At 38.9% G+C, this 16,722-nt stretch overlaps 1 long non-coding RNA gene across 4 annotated transcripts in view; it reads right to left on the reverse strand.

Moving 5' to 3' along the window:
• LOC125961304 (uncharacterized) overlaps positions 1–16,722 on the reverse strand; it is a 211,018-nt gene that overhangs the window by 31,034 nt on the left and 163,262 nt on the right. For 2 of the 4 annotated variants that reach the window (XR_007471848.1, XR_007471847.1), the window contains exon 3: positions 14,613–14,629. The exons of the other annotated variants lie outside the window; for them this stretch is intronic. This is a non-coding gene — a long non-coding RNA (uncharacterized LOC125961304). Of the gene's footprint in view, positions 1–14,612; positions 14,630–16,722 lie in introns of those variants that run through there. 4 annotated transcript variants of the gene reach the window in all.

A 16,722-nucleotide genomic window follows, 5' to 3' on the forward strand; every position in this document is an offset into this window, starting at 1 on the left:
AACACAAAATTCATTCTTTGGGAATGTCCTCAGGATTGATTTCACCCAATTCAGATTTTATGTATGCTGAATGATAAAAGTATCATTATTAGTCGCCTAAAAACCAAGATGAAGTATTCATTAGTTGCTTTATGTTGTACCTATGCTATGCCTTCTGCAGCTTTTGCTTAGAAAGGAAAAACTGAGTATGATAAAAATGAAAAACAAAGAAGGAAAGAGAGGCAGAGAGAGAAAGGAAGTGGAAAGGAGAAAAGGAAAGGAAAGAAAGAAAAAGAGAGAAGAGGAAAGGAGAGGAAATAAAACCAAAAAAAAAAAAAAGAGAGAGAAGAGACTGTTTTGGTGAAATAGCTTGATAGATTTTCCTGGAACTTTAATTTTTCAGGGTTTGCATTTCTACTTGTATATAATAAAAGAATTTTACAGTTTATACATCTGAAATCCCCACTGGATTGCCGACAGAGGCTGTCTTCTTATCTGTGTTTGCCCAGCCTTGGCATTGTGCACAAGGGGACATTTGGACTCATTAGTGATGATTCATTGGTAAGTGCATACAATTTCTGTTAGGCTTCTTCTTATATCTTATTTATGAAAACAAACTTGTTAAATGTTTGTTTAGTCATTATTTTTTTTTTAGTGTTTTTCAAATATTCATGAACATTTTTGTTTTTGAAAACAGGAATAAAATAGTAAAATAGGCAGAGAACATTTGAAAAGAAAAGGAGAAATGAGGTCTGAACTGCAAGAGGGATGGCGTTAATATGAAGGAATTAGTCCTCACAGTGTGCAAAGAAAGGTATCAAATCAGCAGTTAAGGCTTTATTCTGAAAAGAAGGTAGGTATAAGCTGAAGGACACTAGAGCAATGAAAAGTGCTTGGGAAAATAAGTAAGTTGAAGAAAGATAAAGGAACCAATATTAGGTGAAATTGATATTAGAACAACTTTTAAAATCTAAGAATTCCAGAGCTGGAAGGGCTCGGAACATTGTTCAAACCTTTCATGTCTAGGAAAGGAAATGAACTGCCTGCTCTCCCTGCACAGGTGCCATCAGATGCTCTGCAGCTTGGGGGTCGTAGCCCCTATGTCAGCAGAATGTCCCTGAGGAGCGGAGAAGTATCTGGAGCAGAGCTTCCCAACCTTTACTGTGTGTACAAACCACTAGAGATATTTTTAAAACGCAGGTTCTGGCTCAGTAGGTCTAAGATGGAGCCTGAGATTCTGCATTTCTAACAAGCTGCCATGGGAGGCTGAGGCTGCTGGTCCAAGGACCACAGTTTAAGTAGTAAAGTCTAGGACAGTGTTTCTCAGAGTGGGGTCCAAGGACATATGAGTTACAATTATTGCGGCGGCGCTTGTAAAATTCTGTATTCCTGAGCTCCACCACAAGCCTGTAGAAATGCTGAAGCAATTAACGGCTATATTCCAAATTCTCTTAAAATATCATGTATTACATTAAAAGCACCCCCAACACATAACCTATTTATTTTTTATAAATAAATAAAATCTATTCTTATTCCTTTTTTTAGCCTGAAACTTATTTCCAATTTTATCAATTTTTCTTTGAATAATCACTCTGAGAAGTTTAGAGCTAAAAAACAAATGATAATAACAAAAATAAAACTACACTCTCCCCTTGTCAGTTAACAACTTCAGTCCTTGTAATTCTTCCACATGTCCCATCCTTGCCACTTTCACCATTTGTCAGAAGCAAGCCACCTTGTTTTCTGTCTCAAAATGCACTATCCCCAGGATGGTGATGAAGGGTGAAATTCCAGGTTCTAAGATACCCAACCCCAAATTCCCCACCAGATTTCAATTCCCTGAACCACTAATAGCCATCTTACCTTGGTATCTTGATACCCCTATAAATCTTGCTGCACCGTAAAACAAAGCACTCCTCCCAACCCTTTTATGTTCCTTATGATTACTAATATTTTTATTACTGTTGTTCATATCATTTTAGCTAATATTGAATTCTTGCTGTGTGCCAAGCACAGTGCTAAAAAGTTTACGTGCATTGTCTTAGTTCTTGACCCATGATGGAAAAAAAAAACTTAATCTATTTTTATTTTATAGATGAAGAAAGTTAAGCAGCTTACTCAAGTATCACACAGCTAGTAGTCAGATAAGCCTAGATCTGAACTCAGATTTGTTTGACCCAAAAGTATCAACTAGTCACTTCTGTTATAATTGCCATCATTACCCCAACACTGAATTAAATTTCTTAAAGCATTTATTTTTTTAATTTATATTTAAAAGTATTGCTTGTTTTCAGAAGTTGATCACTCTAGTCTCAACAGCCCTCTAAATGTTATCTACTATTTATATTCTTCTTTGTTACTATGTTATATTTAAATGAACATGTAGATTAAAATCAAAAGTCCTCATCTCTCTGCACACTGACACAGAGCTCCGAGGGCATGCTCATACTGATTTGTTCAGATTGGGAGGTCAGTAAGCCACTCCAATGTGTTTCAGTTTTCAAATATTTCCAAAAATAATGTAAAAGAGTGATGCAATATTGTCACTGTTTCAAGGAGAAAAAATACAGATGCTTAGTGTACGGGTGTGGGTGTGTAATAATGTTCACTATTAACCTATCACTTGATAAACTGGTCTTGAATAGTTCTCCAGATAGGCCCGTGCATTAAATGGATGTTTGAACTCTGTTGGTGGTTTTTATTAGTACCCATCCAGCAAACACGAGATCTTTATGTTTCTTAGATTGTCAGCTCTGATTACAGGATGAAAGCTGAACAGCCCCTTTGACCAAGTTGCATCTTAGCAGTTACAGCTGTGATCCACTTTCCACTGATTATTTCAAAATCCATTAAAATGAAGAAAATCAAGAGGGTGATGTTCATCTGAGACTGTGGACACAAAATCATTTCTTGCTCTTAGATATACTGACACTATGTTTACAAAGACAAATGTACAGTAATAAGATTCATGCCATGAACAAGACAGTATGTTTCCCAAATAAATGGTAACTTTGTTCATGACTTGCATGAAATCGTAGTTCTCTCATCTGTATTTTCTTATTTTTAGTTGAAAATGTAACTAGCTAACAAAGGATTTGTCAAGCTTTAATTTCCCTTGGGTAGAGAACTAGATTGATCAATTCTTGCATTATATTTGCCTTTGAAATATTTTTTCCATGTTTAAAAGTAAATCCTGCACAGATATCTCAAAAGATGTATATCTGCCACCCTTTCAAGAATGATAAACGCCTGTGGTTAACTGAGTAATGAAACACATTCTTTTAAAATCTACTTGCAGGGGCTTCCCTGGCGGTGCAGTGGTTGAGAGTCCGCCTGCCAATGCAGGGGACACGGGTTCGTGCCCCACTCCAGGAAGATCCCACATGTCGTGGAGCGGCTAGGCCCGTGAGCCATGGCCACTGAGCCTGTGCGTCCGGAGCCTGTGCTCCGCAACGGGAGAGGCCACAACAGTGAGAGGCCCGTGTACCGCAAAAAAAATAAAAACTACTTGCACCCTATGTAAAGAAACACTTTTAAAAATTTGAAGGAGAAAATTCAGAAATTAAATATTTCTGCAATTGGGTACCTGATGTCCATAATTTCAATAGAAAAAAAGACAAAATATATCCACTTATATTTGGTCACTAGATTTTATTTAAATTTATTTTTCATTATTTTCACCCGGATCAAATAAATTCATGAGTTTTTATTTATTTATTAATATAAGACTATTCCTATACTTTCATTTAAAGGCAATAAAATATAAATTAGGGGCCATGGAAACAGGTAATTATAAAATATATTGAAACGTCATACCTAAAAAATATGCTTGAGGGAAGATACAATCTTAGACTGCAGTATCCCCCGAAGAGTAGTGAATGAGAGAGAATTAGAAGTGCCTTTTAGCAACTTTTTAAATTCTCTTGAATGTGAAAATCTAATGGTGTGATTTTTCTTCAATGTGAAAAAAAATGACCTGCTTTCTTGTTTCCTTGTTGAAAGGAAACAAGAAGCTACAAAAGAGCATTAAGAACTATAGTCATATATATTTTATGTGGAATTTGTTATCTATAAAGTTTGGATGCAGACATCCTTTAAAGTAAGAAAAGTTGATCAAAGACAAACTAAAAAGCAATAACCTCAGCATGTGGGCAGATTCCTAGGATGGGTTTAGATTAGAGATACGAGAATTTACAACCACACGGTTGCTGGAATTTAATCCAATGTTATTTTACTCCATCTATATGACACAAAACTTTTGGATAAAAAGTGAAACAAACAGGTAAATGTTTTATCTACACAATGTCTAATACCTGAATGGTTGCAAATCCATCCTATCAAAATTTGTTTCATCCATTTACATGAGCTAAATACATTGTTCCACCTTACTGTTAATATTTCCTAAGTAATTTTTGCTAAATTGCATTTCAGATAAAAAGAGTACAGCCATGTCTACATTATTGATACTAGGATGGTTATAAGGACAATTGGCAGATGATATACTGTAGAAAAAAATGATCAAGTTGCAGGCAGTAGATCAAGTTAGAAAATCAAGCCAGAAGACCAGGGCTCAGTAAAGTCAAAGTTGAAAGTTGGCATCTCAATGTGTCCAATATATAACACCTCTCTCTTTCTTGCACAAGTTCTAAACCCATTAAGAGGTAAACAAATGCAAATCAAAATATCACTTTTATCACAGACACAAACATTTGGAGAATGTGGTTTAGGGCTGAGATCAAAAATGCCTCGCCAACACTCTCTGCAAGTCGAAAACTTGAGAAAGCCACTAGAGCGGAAAGTTTAGGTGCACAGACCACAAAGGCCTAGACTGGGGAAGAAACAGAAGAGAAAACAGGATCCACAGTAACAGATCAGGTATGTCCAATCAAGAATGTTACACCCATGATTGTCAGTCACTTATCAGGAACCTCCCTCCTGTTCCATGGGGCAAAATGTCAGGAGAGTTACCCTAGAGAAGTCCCTCCACATGAGACCTATGAAGTTGAGCAGTTTTTCCCCTTAATAATCCACAGCTGTTTGTTCTATTAACCCACTGGTTTAACTATCAAGCTTATGGTCAACCAGGAGAGTATTATTCCTTTCTGACAGGAGAGCAGAAATCTGTCTTGGCAGTTCTGGTCCACCTTCATGAGCCCTCTCCCCTAATACAAGCTATGGTTGTCTTGTGGATTCTCCAGATAATGCTGGCAAATAGCACTGAATTTGTCCCTGAAAGGTTCTGAAAATAGTCACCAATTAAATTAACGCTAAGGCCATGTCTAAATTTCTTATTCTGAGTTATGTCTGGCCACATCCAACATAGGTTATTAAAGGTTTTGCAAAGAAACTGAATAACAACATCAAGATATGCCATTTTAAAAAATGCCAACACATATAGGAGCCATAAATTTGAATACAAATTACCTTCCATTGTAATTTCCTAAAGAGACATTAATGTCCCCAAATTAAATTCCCTTACGAGTCCACAGGATTTAAAGTCTAAAGTAATTCAATCCAAAATCAAATTGTCTTACGTCTGTGAGTTTAATGTCCAAAGTCATTATAGTACAAAATAAAATTTTCTTGTCCTTGCCAGTAAAAGTTCAAAGAAACTAAAATCCAAAATTCTAAAGTTAAAGCCCTGTAATCATTATTATCATTATTTCAAAAGCTTTTCTCCTTCTCAGTCGCAGAGAGAGATGTCTTATTCTGAGCCTGAGAATATTTGGGTTTCTTCCGCAGCTACTGCCTGGGTTATTATCTTCCATGAGAATGTGTGTAGTTCCTTAGGACCTCAGAATTAAAATCAGTGTCCTGTGTGTCCCACTTTTAAAAATATCCAAAAAGTTGATAGACATAGAAGATTATATGCTCCACACACAATACCCACTGAATTTAGAAAAGACAGCAATCTCTACCCTCTGAGAGTAGTTAACCCAGGCAGCATTATGTTCCCAGAACCCGACCTTTGATGTTTCAAAACCCACTGCTGACACTCATTGGACCTGAGGGCAGGAAGGTAAATGAAGAACATTTCTCCTTTCAGTCTCACCAGGATGCCAAACTTTTCTAGAATCCATGAGCAGAGGGCAAACTCACTTAGAAGAAAGTGCCAGCAGGAGGTTATGATGATGCCATGATTTCTTTATTTGGGAGGAACATGCACCTATGCCTGCAATCTCCTCTGTCAGATCACTTCATTAAGACATCGCTGCTTTTTTTTGCCAACTATGCAAATTTACAATATTAGCAGCACCACTCTCCCAGGCATATTTGTGATCATCTTTCCATCTGCCATTTTTAAAACCTCTTAAAACACAGTTCCCCTTTGAGTCTGGTGTTCCTGAGTACTGTATTTACGATGGACTTCACCATGTCTTTTGAAAAGGTATTTTCAGTTTTGCACCACTCAGGCTGCTTCCATGGCTTCTTATGATGGAGATGCTCAGGCCTACAAAACACACCTCCTAGGGCAGGTTTCACTTTCATTCCCACATTTACTTCAAATGGAAAATCACCCTTAGAAGACTCCTGAACCAAAACCTCTATTGATGTTTCTGAACCTAGTGCTTCTAGGGGCCTTGTGAGGACCCACAGTTCTGCAATGTGATCAAGACAACACCCTCCCTCAGGACTGAATGTTCTGAGTTGTGCATAGCATTTCTTTTTTACTATATATTTTCCACAGTAGTGGGATATAGCTCCAGTGTTTTGTCTTCTTCATTCAGCAACTTCTTTTAGGTAGATTTAGTTTCACCTCCTGCTCAGATAATCCCTTTCTGTCTCTACTACATGTGGGGCTAGTACTGTTCTTTGGATCCAAGAGCCTCCTTTCTCTTACCTTCCCTTTTCTTTCATGTCCAGGCATTTGGTCTTTTGTGTATGTGTTTTTGTTCTCATTTTTTTTTTTTAAATATTGTCTTAGATTAGGTTATCCCAGAAAAATCCTGAGTCAAGAGTTTGAACACAAGTGATTTATGAATCAAGTGCTCCCAGGACAGAAAGGTTAAGGAAAGTAGGACAGAGAAGGGGGAAAAGGCCAAGAAAAGATATGATAAAGTTTCAGATAGAGTTCCAGCCTCAGCCTGAACCCTCAGTCAGTTTGCAAATATAAATTGCACCTTGGTGTCTGGCAAAAGAGGACTGGGCAGTGGACTTCTGTAACTCACAGGCATTGCCAGTTCCCCCTCCAGGTAAGGCAGCCCGAGCAGCCCCAGGGCAGTCCTCCAAGGAAGGTGGCAACTGCAAGCCTGGAAGCTGATTGAGCACAACCTGCAAAGTATGCTTTTCAGTTTAATATCCTGGCCTGTAAATCTGGCCGAAAAACTGAGTAAAAGCAGTAAAATTTGTTCTGTATCCTAATACTCAAAAAGCCTATTTACAGAAAGATTCTTTTTGCCCTTTACTTGAAACGTTACTTCAGGTTTGCACGCTTACCAAAATGTCCGATTGACAGCATTTGTTAGGGGCTCTGTAACAAGAGTTTACTAAACTCCACACCTTTAAGAAACAGCCACTTTCCTGACAAAGCCTCCATAAGCTGCTGTGTTAGTTCTCAAAGCTACTAGCTGATGCATCAAAATTTGAGGTTTTATTAAGGCTTGATTTTTCCCCACCTGAGCTTGGAACCAGTTGAAAGATAGATGAAGGGATCAGCCAGATAAGATTAACGTATCTCCATTCATAGTCATAATGCCCCTTGGAGAATGCATATGCACCAGTTTGACTGAACTTGCTCCCGACTTTGCTGCAGCAACAGTGTCTTCTCCACTAAGCTTCCTACAGGGTGAACAGCCAGTCAAGAATGACCTCTCCACAGGCAGGCAGATCCGAAACAAGCAAAGAGAAGGGGCTAAGCCACTCATGTCCAGGTGCTTCCTCCACACCTGCCAGTCACGGAGGTCATTCACTGTCCCTGGGAAGGAGCGGAGAGGAGATAGGGAAATCAGGGGTATTAAATCTAGGTGTTTTTCCATGCTCATGAAACATCAGGAGGGGGGAATAGTGTTCTCTTCTAACAGTAGAACAACCAATAGGGAGATACAGGCTCACAGAGTGAGAACTCAGAACTCAAAGCCTGCAGTCAATGATCTAGAATAGATTGCGATTGACAAACTCTCTTAAAGGGACAGATAGTAAATATTTTAGGCTTGTGGGTCTTATGGTCTCTGTTGCAACTACTCAACTCTGCTGGTATAGCCTGAAAGCAATCACAGGTAAGATCTAAACAAATGGGCATGGCCGTGGGCCTACAAACTTTATTTTTAAAAACAAGTGGCTACTTAGGCTGTAGTTTGTTGACCCTGTGAGGGCTCTGGATGTTACCTCCATGCTGACTTAGAATACATGGAAGACTTTCTCATTAAGAACACAGACAGCAGAAGACCATACATATGCAATGCACAACCAAGACAAGAGATGCTGGACCAGACTGAGAATTTAACCTAATGGCGAGATCCAGAAGCGCACTTGAAGGTCAGTGACCACAAGTTGTTAAGAACGATCTTTAATTAGTATAAGTTTTGTGAGTATGCGGACTATTGTCTGTTTGGTTCACTGCTATGTCCCCACCATATCACCAGTACCTAGATATACGTCCAGCATATTGAAAATGCTCAGGTTCTATTGTACCAATGAATTAGGAGTCATTTCAAACAACCAAAGTGAATAAGACAAAGCACCTAGGATGGTGCCAGGGGTTAAAATAAAAACATGCATCTAAATGGCAAATCAGAGAGACCTTCAAGATGGAGGAGGAGTAAGACGTGGAGATCACCTTTCTCCCCACAAGCACATCAAAAATACATCTACATGTGGAACAACTCCTACAGAACACCTACTGAACGCTGGCAGGAGACCTCAGACCTCCCAAAAGGCAAGAAACCCCCCATGTACTTGGGTAGGGCAAAAGAAAAAAGAAAAAACAGAGACAAAAGAATACGGATAGGACCTGCACCAGTGGGAGGGAGCTGTGAAGGAGGAAAGGTTTCCACACACTAGAAGCCCCTTCGCGGGCAGAGACTGCGGGTGGCGGAGGTGGGGAGCTTCGGGGCCATGGAGGAGAGCGCAGCAACAGGGGTGCAGAGAGCAAAGCGGAGAGATTCCCGCACAGAGGATCGGTGCCGACCAGCACTCACCAGCCCGAGAGGCTTCTCTGCTCACCCACCAGGGCGGGCAGGGGATGGGAGCTGAGGCTCGGGCTTCAGTCAGATCCCAGGGAGAGGACTGGGGTTGGCTGCGTGAACACAGTCTGAAGGGGGCTAGTGCGCCACAGCTAGCCAGGAGGGAGTCCAGACCTGCCTAAGAGGCAAGAGACCATTGTTTCAGTGTGCACGAGGAGAGGGGATTCACAGTACCGCCTAAACAAGCTCTAGAGACGGGCACAAGCTATGGCTATCAGCGCAGACCCCAGAGACGGGCATGGGACCCTCAGGCTGCTGCTGCAGCCACCAAGAAGCCTGCGAGCAAACACAGGTCACTATCCACACCTCCCCTCCCAGGAGCCTGTGCAGCCCACCATTTCCAGGGTCCTGTGATCCAGGGACAACTTCCCCGAGAGAACACACGGTGCACCTCAGGCTGGTGCAACATCACACTTGCCTCTGCCGCTGCAGGCTAGCCCTGCATTCTATACCCCCCCCCACCCCGCCCCGGCCTGAGTGAGCCAGAGCCCCTGAATCAGCTGCTACTTTAACCCCGTCCTGTCTGGGCAGGGAACAGACGCCAGAGGGTGACCTACAGGCAGAGGCGGGGCCAAATCCAAAGCTGATCCCCAGGAGCTGTGTGAACTAAGAAGAGAAAGGGAAATCCCTCCCAGCAGCCTCAGGAACAGAGGATTAAATCTCCACAATCAACTTGATGTACCCTACATCTGTGGAATACCTGAATAGACAATAAATCCTCCCAAAATTGACATGGTGGACTTTGGAAGCAATGATATATATATATTTTTTCCTTTTTCTCTTTTCTGTGAGTGTGTGTGTATACTTCTTTGTGTGATTTTGTCTGTATAGCCTTGCTTTTACCATTGTCCTAGCATTCTGTCTGTCCATTTTTTTGTTTTTTTAAGTATAGTTTTTACTGCTTGTTATCATTGGTGGATTTGTTTTTTGGTATGGTGGCTCTCTTCTTTCTTCCCATTCTTTTTTTTTATTACTTTTTAATTTATTTTTAATAATTATTTTTTATTTTAATAACTTTATTTTATTTTATTTTACTTTTTCTTTCCTTCATTCATTTTTTCTCCCTTTTCCTCTGAGCTGTGTGGCCGACAGTGTCTTGGTGCTCCAGCCGGGTGTCAGAACTGTGCCTCTGAGATGGGAGAGCTGAGTTCACGACATTGGTCCACCAGAGACCTCCCGGCTCCATGTAATATCAAACAGAGAAAGCTCTCCCAGAAATCTGCATCTCAGTGCTAACATCAGATTCACACAAGGACGAGCAAGGTACAGTGCTGGACACCCTATGCCAAACAACTAGCAACACAGGAACACAGCACCACCCATTAGCAGAGAGGCTGCCCCAAATCATAATAAGGTCACAGACACCTCAAAGCACACCACCAGATGCGGTCCTGCCTACCAGAAAGACGATAATCAGCCTCATCCACCAGAACACAGGCACTACCAGGAAGCTTACACAACTCATTGAACCAACTCTAGCCACTGGGGGCAGGCACCAAAAAAAAAACAAACGGAAACTACGAACATTCAGCCTGCAAAAAGGATACCACAAACACAGTAAGTTAAGCAAACTGAGAAGACAGAGAAACACACAGCAGATGAAGGAGCAAGGTAGAAACCCACCAAACCAAACAAATGAAGAGGAAATAGGCAGTCTACCTGAAAAAGAATTCAGAGTGATGATAGTAAAGATGATACAAAATCTTTAAAATAGAACGGAGAAAATACAAGAAACATTTAACAAGGACCTAGTAGAACTAAAGAGCAAACAAACAATGATGAACAACACAATAAATGAATTTTAAATTCTCTAGAAGGGATCAAAGCAGAATAACTGAGGCAGAAAAATGGATAAGTGACCTGGAAGATAAAATAGTGGAAATAACTACTGCAGAGCAGAATAAAGAAAAAAGAATGAAAAGAATTGAGAAAAGTCTAAGAAACCTCTGGGACAACATTAAATGCACCAACATTAGAATTATAGGGGTCCCAGAAGAGGAAGAGAAAAAGAAAGGGACTGAGAAAATATTTGAAGAGATTATATTGAAAACTTCCCTAATATGGGAAAGGAAATAGTTAATCAAGTCCAGGAAGCACAGAGAGTCCCATACAGGATAAATCCAAGGAGAAACACGCCAAGACACATATTAATAAAACTATTAAGAATTAAACACAAAGAAAAAATATTAAAAGCAGAAAGGGAAAACAACAAATAACATACAAGGGAATCCCCGTAAGGTTAACAGCTGATCTTTCAGCAGAAACTCCACAAACCAGAATGGAGTGGCAGGACATATTTAAAGTGATGAAAAGGAAAAACCTAGAACCAATATTATTCAACCAAGCAAGGATCTCATTCATATTTGACAGAGAAATTAATACTTTACAGACAAGCAAAAGCTAAGAGAATTCAACACCACCAAACCAGCTTTACAACAAATGCTAAAGGGACTTCTCTAGGCAGGAAACACAAGAGAAGGAAAAAAACCTACAAAAACAACCCCAAAACAATTAAGAAAATGGTCATAGGACCATACATATCAATAATTACCCTAAATGTAAATGGACTAAATGCTCCAACCAAAAGACAAAGACTGCTGAATGGATATAAAACACAAGACCCATATATATGCGGTTTACAAGAGACCCACTTCAGACCTAGGAATACATACAGACTGAAAGTGAGGGGACGGAAAAAGATATTCCATGCAAATGGAAATCAAAAGGAAGCTTGCGTAGCAATTCTCATATCAGACAAACTGGACTTTAAAATAAAGACTATTACAAGAGACACAGAAGGACACTACATAATGATCAAGGGATCAATCCAAGAAAAAGATATAACAATTGTAAATATTTATGCACCCAACATAGGAGCACCTCAATACATAAGGCAAATGCTGAGAGCCATAAAAGGGGAAATTGACAGTAACACAATCATAGTAGGGGACTTTAACACCCCACTTTCACCAATGGAAGGATCAACCAAAGGGAAAATAAATAAGGAAACACAAGCTTTAAATGATATATTAAACAAGATGGACTTAATTGATATTTAAACAACATTCCATCCAAAAACAACAAAATACACTTACTTCTCAAGTGCTCATGGAACATTCTCCAGGATAGATCATATCTTGGGTCACAAATCAAATCTTGGTAAATTTAAGAAAATTGAAATTGTATCAAGTATCTTCACCGACCACAACGCTATGAGACTAGATATCAATTACAGGAAAAAAAATGTAAAAAATACAAGCACATGGAGGTTAAACAATACACTACCTAATAACCAAGAGATCACTGAAGAAATCAAATAGGAAATCAAAAAATACCTAGAAACAAATGACAATGAAACACGATGACCCAAAACCTAAGGGATGCAGCAAAAGCAGTTCTAAGAGTGAAGTTTATAGCAATACAATCCTACCTGAAGAAACAAAAAACACCTCAAATAAATAACCTAACTTTATGCCTAAAGCAATTAGAGAAAGAAGAACAAAAAAAAACACCCAAATTTCGCAGAAGGAAAGAAATCATCAAGATCAGATCAGAAATAACTGAAAAAGAAATGAAAAAACAATAGCAAAGATCAATACAACTAAAAGCTGGTTCTTTGATAAAATAAACAAAATTGATAAACCATTAGCCAGACTCATCAAGAAAAAAACGGAGAAGACTCAAATCAACAGAATTAGAAATGGAAAAGGAGGATTAACACCTAACACTACAGAAATACAAAGGATCATGAGAGATTACGACCAGCAACTATATGCCAAGAAAATGGACAACCTGGAAGAAATGGACAAATTCTTAGAAGGGCACAACCTCCCCAGACTGAACCAGGAAGAAACAGAAAATATAAACAGATGATTCACAAGCACTGAAATTAAGACTGTGATTAAAAATCTTCCAACAAACAAAAGCCCAGGACCAGATGGCTTCACAGGCGAATTCTTACAATCATTTAGAGAACAGCTAACACCTATCCTTCTCAAACTCTTCCAAAATATAGCAGAGGGAGGAACACTCCCAAACTCATTCTATGAGACCATCATCACCCCGATACCAAAACCAGACAAAGATGTCGCAAAAAAGAAAGCTACAGGCCAATATCACTGGTGAACATAGATGCAAAAATCCTCAACAAAATACTAGCAAACAGAATCCAACAGCATATTAAAAGTATCATACACCATGATCAAGTGGGGTTTATCCCAGGAATGTAAGGATTCTTCAATATATGTAAATCAATCAATGTGATACAGAATATTAACAAGTTGAAGGATAAAAACCATATGATCATCTCAATAGATGCAGAAAAAGCTTTGGACAAAATTCAACACCAATTTATGATAAAAACCCTTCAGAAAGTAGGCATAGAGGGAACTTACCTCAACATAATAAAGGCCATATATGACAAACCCACAGCCAACATCAACCTCAATGGTGAAAAACTGAAAGCATTTCCATTAAATCAGGAACAAGACAAGGTTGCCCACTCTCACCAATATTATTCAACATAGTTTGGGAAGTTTTAGCCACAGCAATCAGAGAAGAAAAAGAAATAAAAGGAATCCAAGTTGGAAAAGAAGTAAAGCTGTCTGTTTGCAGATGACATGATAATGTACATAGAGAATCCTAAAGATGCTACCAGAAAACTACTAGAGCTAATCAATGAATTTGGTAAAGTAGCAGGATACAATATTAAAGCATAGAAATCTCTTGAATTCCTATACACTAATGATGAAAAATCTGAAAGAGAAATTAAGGAAACACTCCCATTTACCACTGCAACATAAAGAATAAAATACCTAGGAGTAAACCTACCTAAGGAGACAAAAGACCCGTATGCAGAAAACTATAAGACACTGATGAAAGACATTAAGGATGTTACAAACAGATGGTGCGATATATCATGTTCTTGGACGACAAAGAAATCTACAGATTCAGTGCAATCCCTATCAAACTACCAGTTGCATTTTTCACAGAACAAGAACAAAAAGTTTCACAAGTTGTATGGAAACACAAAAGACCCCGAATAGCCAAAGGAATCTTGAGAAAGAAAAATGGAGCTGGAGGAATCAGGCTCCCTGACTTCAGACTACACTACAAAGCTACAGTAATCAAGACAGTATGGTACGGGCACAAAAACAGAAACATAGATCAATGCAACAGGATAGAAAGCCCAGAGATAAACCCATGCACATATAGTCACCTTATCTTTGATAAAAGAGGCAAGAATATACAATGGAGAAAAGACAGCCTCCTCAATAAGTGGTGCTGGGAAAACTGGACAGCTAGATGTCAGAGAATGAAATTAGAATACTCCCTACCACCATACACAAAAATAAACTCAAAATGGATTAAGGACCTAAATGTAAGGCCAGAGAGTATCAAACTCTTAGAGGAAAACATAGGCAGAACACTCTATGACATAAATCAGAGCAAGATCCTTTTTGACCCACCTCCTAGAGAAATGGAAATAAAAACAAAAATAAACAAATGGGACCTAATGAAACTTAAAACCTTTTGCACAGCAAAGGAAACCATAAAAAAGATGGAAAGACAACCCTCAGAATGGAGAAACTATTTGCAAATGAAGCAACTGACAAATGATTAATCTCCAAAATTTACAAGCAGCTCATGCAGCTCAATATCAAAAAAACCCAAACAATCCAATCCAAAAATGGGCAGAAGATCTAAATAGACATTTCTCCAAAGAAGATATACAGATTGCCAAAAAACACATGAAAGAATGCTCAACATCACTAATCATTAGAGAAATGCAAATCAAAACTACAATGAGTTATCACCTCACACCGGTCAGAATGGCCATCAAAAAATCTACAAACAATAAATGCTGGAGAGGGTGTGGAGAAAAGGGAACTCTCCTGCACTGTTGATGGGAATTGATACTGGAGAACAGTATGGAGGTTCGACACATAAGAAACTAAAAATAGAACTACCATATGACCCAGCAATCCCTCTACTGGGCATATACCCTGAGAAAACCATATTTCAAGAAGAGTCATGTACCACAATGTTCATTGCAGCTCTATTTACAATAGCCACGACATGGAATCAACCTAAATGTCCATCTACCGATGAATGGATAAAGACAATGTGGAACATATATACAATGGAATATTACTCAGCCATAAAAAGAAATGAAACTGAACTATTTGTAGTGAGGTGGATGGACCTGGAGTCTGTCATACAGAGTGAAGTACGTCAGAAAGAGAAAAACAAATACCGTATGCTGACACATATATATGGAATCTAAAAAAAAATGGTTCTGATGAACCTAGGGGCAGGACAGGAATAAAGATGCAGACATAGAGAATGGACTTGAGGACACACGGAGGGGGAAGTGTAAGCTGGGACAAAGTGAGAGAGTAGCATGGACATATATACACTACCAAATGTAAAATAGATAGCTAGTGGGAAGCAGCTGCATAGCACAGGGAGATCAGCTTGGTGCTTTGTGACCACCTAAAGAGGTGGGACAGGGAGGGTGGGAGGGAGACTCAAGACGGAGGGGATATGGGGATAAAGGTATACATATAGCTGATTCACTATGTTACACAGCAGAAACTAACACAACATTGTAAAGCAATTATACACCAATAAAGATGTTTTAAAATATAATGCAATAAATGTTTCACTTTCACATTTTTCAATAAAAATAATTGTTGTTTCTTCAAAAAAAAAATAAAGAAAATAGGTCAGTTGAAAATACATAAGCAGAAACAAAAAGAGCAAAGACAATGAAAAATACCGGAAAGGGTATTAGTGATATATAGCCTTTTTTAACTAAAAAAAATCCGTCATATATATAACTGAAGGCCCAGAAGGGGAAGAAAACAGGGCAGAAACAACATTTGAAGTTATAATGGTTGCAGATTGTCCAAGAAAAGGTTTTGATAGGGTTAGAGCTGCATTGTTTTTAAAAAAGTTTGAAGACAGTCAGAAAGGTACACGTGAAATGGCACATCTCAGGGAATAGAGGGAAAATGAAATTTACTGGAAGCTGTTATGGAGCTGATATTGGGATTGTAAGATCAAATCTCTCTGGAGTTCCCAGAGAAGGGCCACGATAAAACATTCATAGATGTGCCCTCACATCCACACATGGAAGTCCTGGTGTTTCAGTGTCTTTTTTTCACTCTGTTGGCCTAGAGTGGACAGCTCACTTTCAGTCATAATGCCAAGCTGGTGAGCAGTGACTTCCAGTCTCCTTTAAAGATTCTATCCCCGCACCTGATACCTGGACCATGCAGATTCAACTCCTTTCAAAACTAGGGAGTCCTATCTCATTTCTGGCGCCTAGAAATCTCCCTATCTTGCTTTTAAACCTCTCTATGTCATTTATGGCTTAAATACATGTTCTAAAATATTATACCCAGTATTTCTGTTTTTAGTGTGGGCAATCAGAATCAGGTAAGATCAATCTGCTATACTGATCAAAAGTCCAATTAGTGCTATAGCAATCTGATGTATAAAGATTTCTGAATGACTCTAAAGTGGCAAAGGATTGTGAAACCAGATAGGAAAATTA

This window comes from Orcinus orca, chromosome 15 (assembly GCF_937001465.1).
Source record: "Orcinus orca chromosome 15, mOrcOrc1.1, whole genome shotgun sequence".
NCBI lineage: Eukaryota > Metazoa > Chordata > Mammalia > Artiodactyla > Delphinidae > Orcinus > Orcinus orca.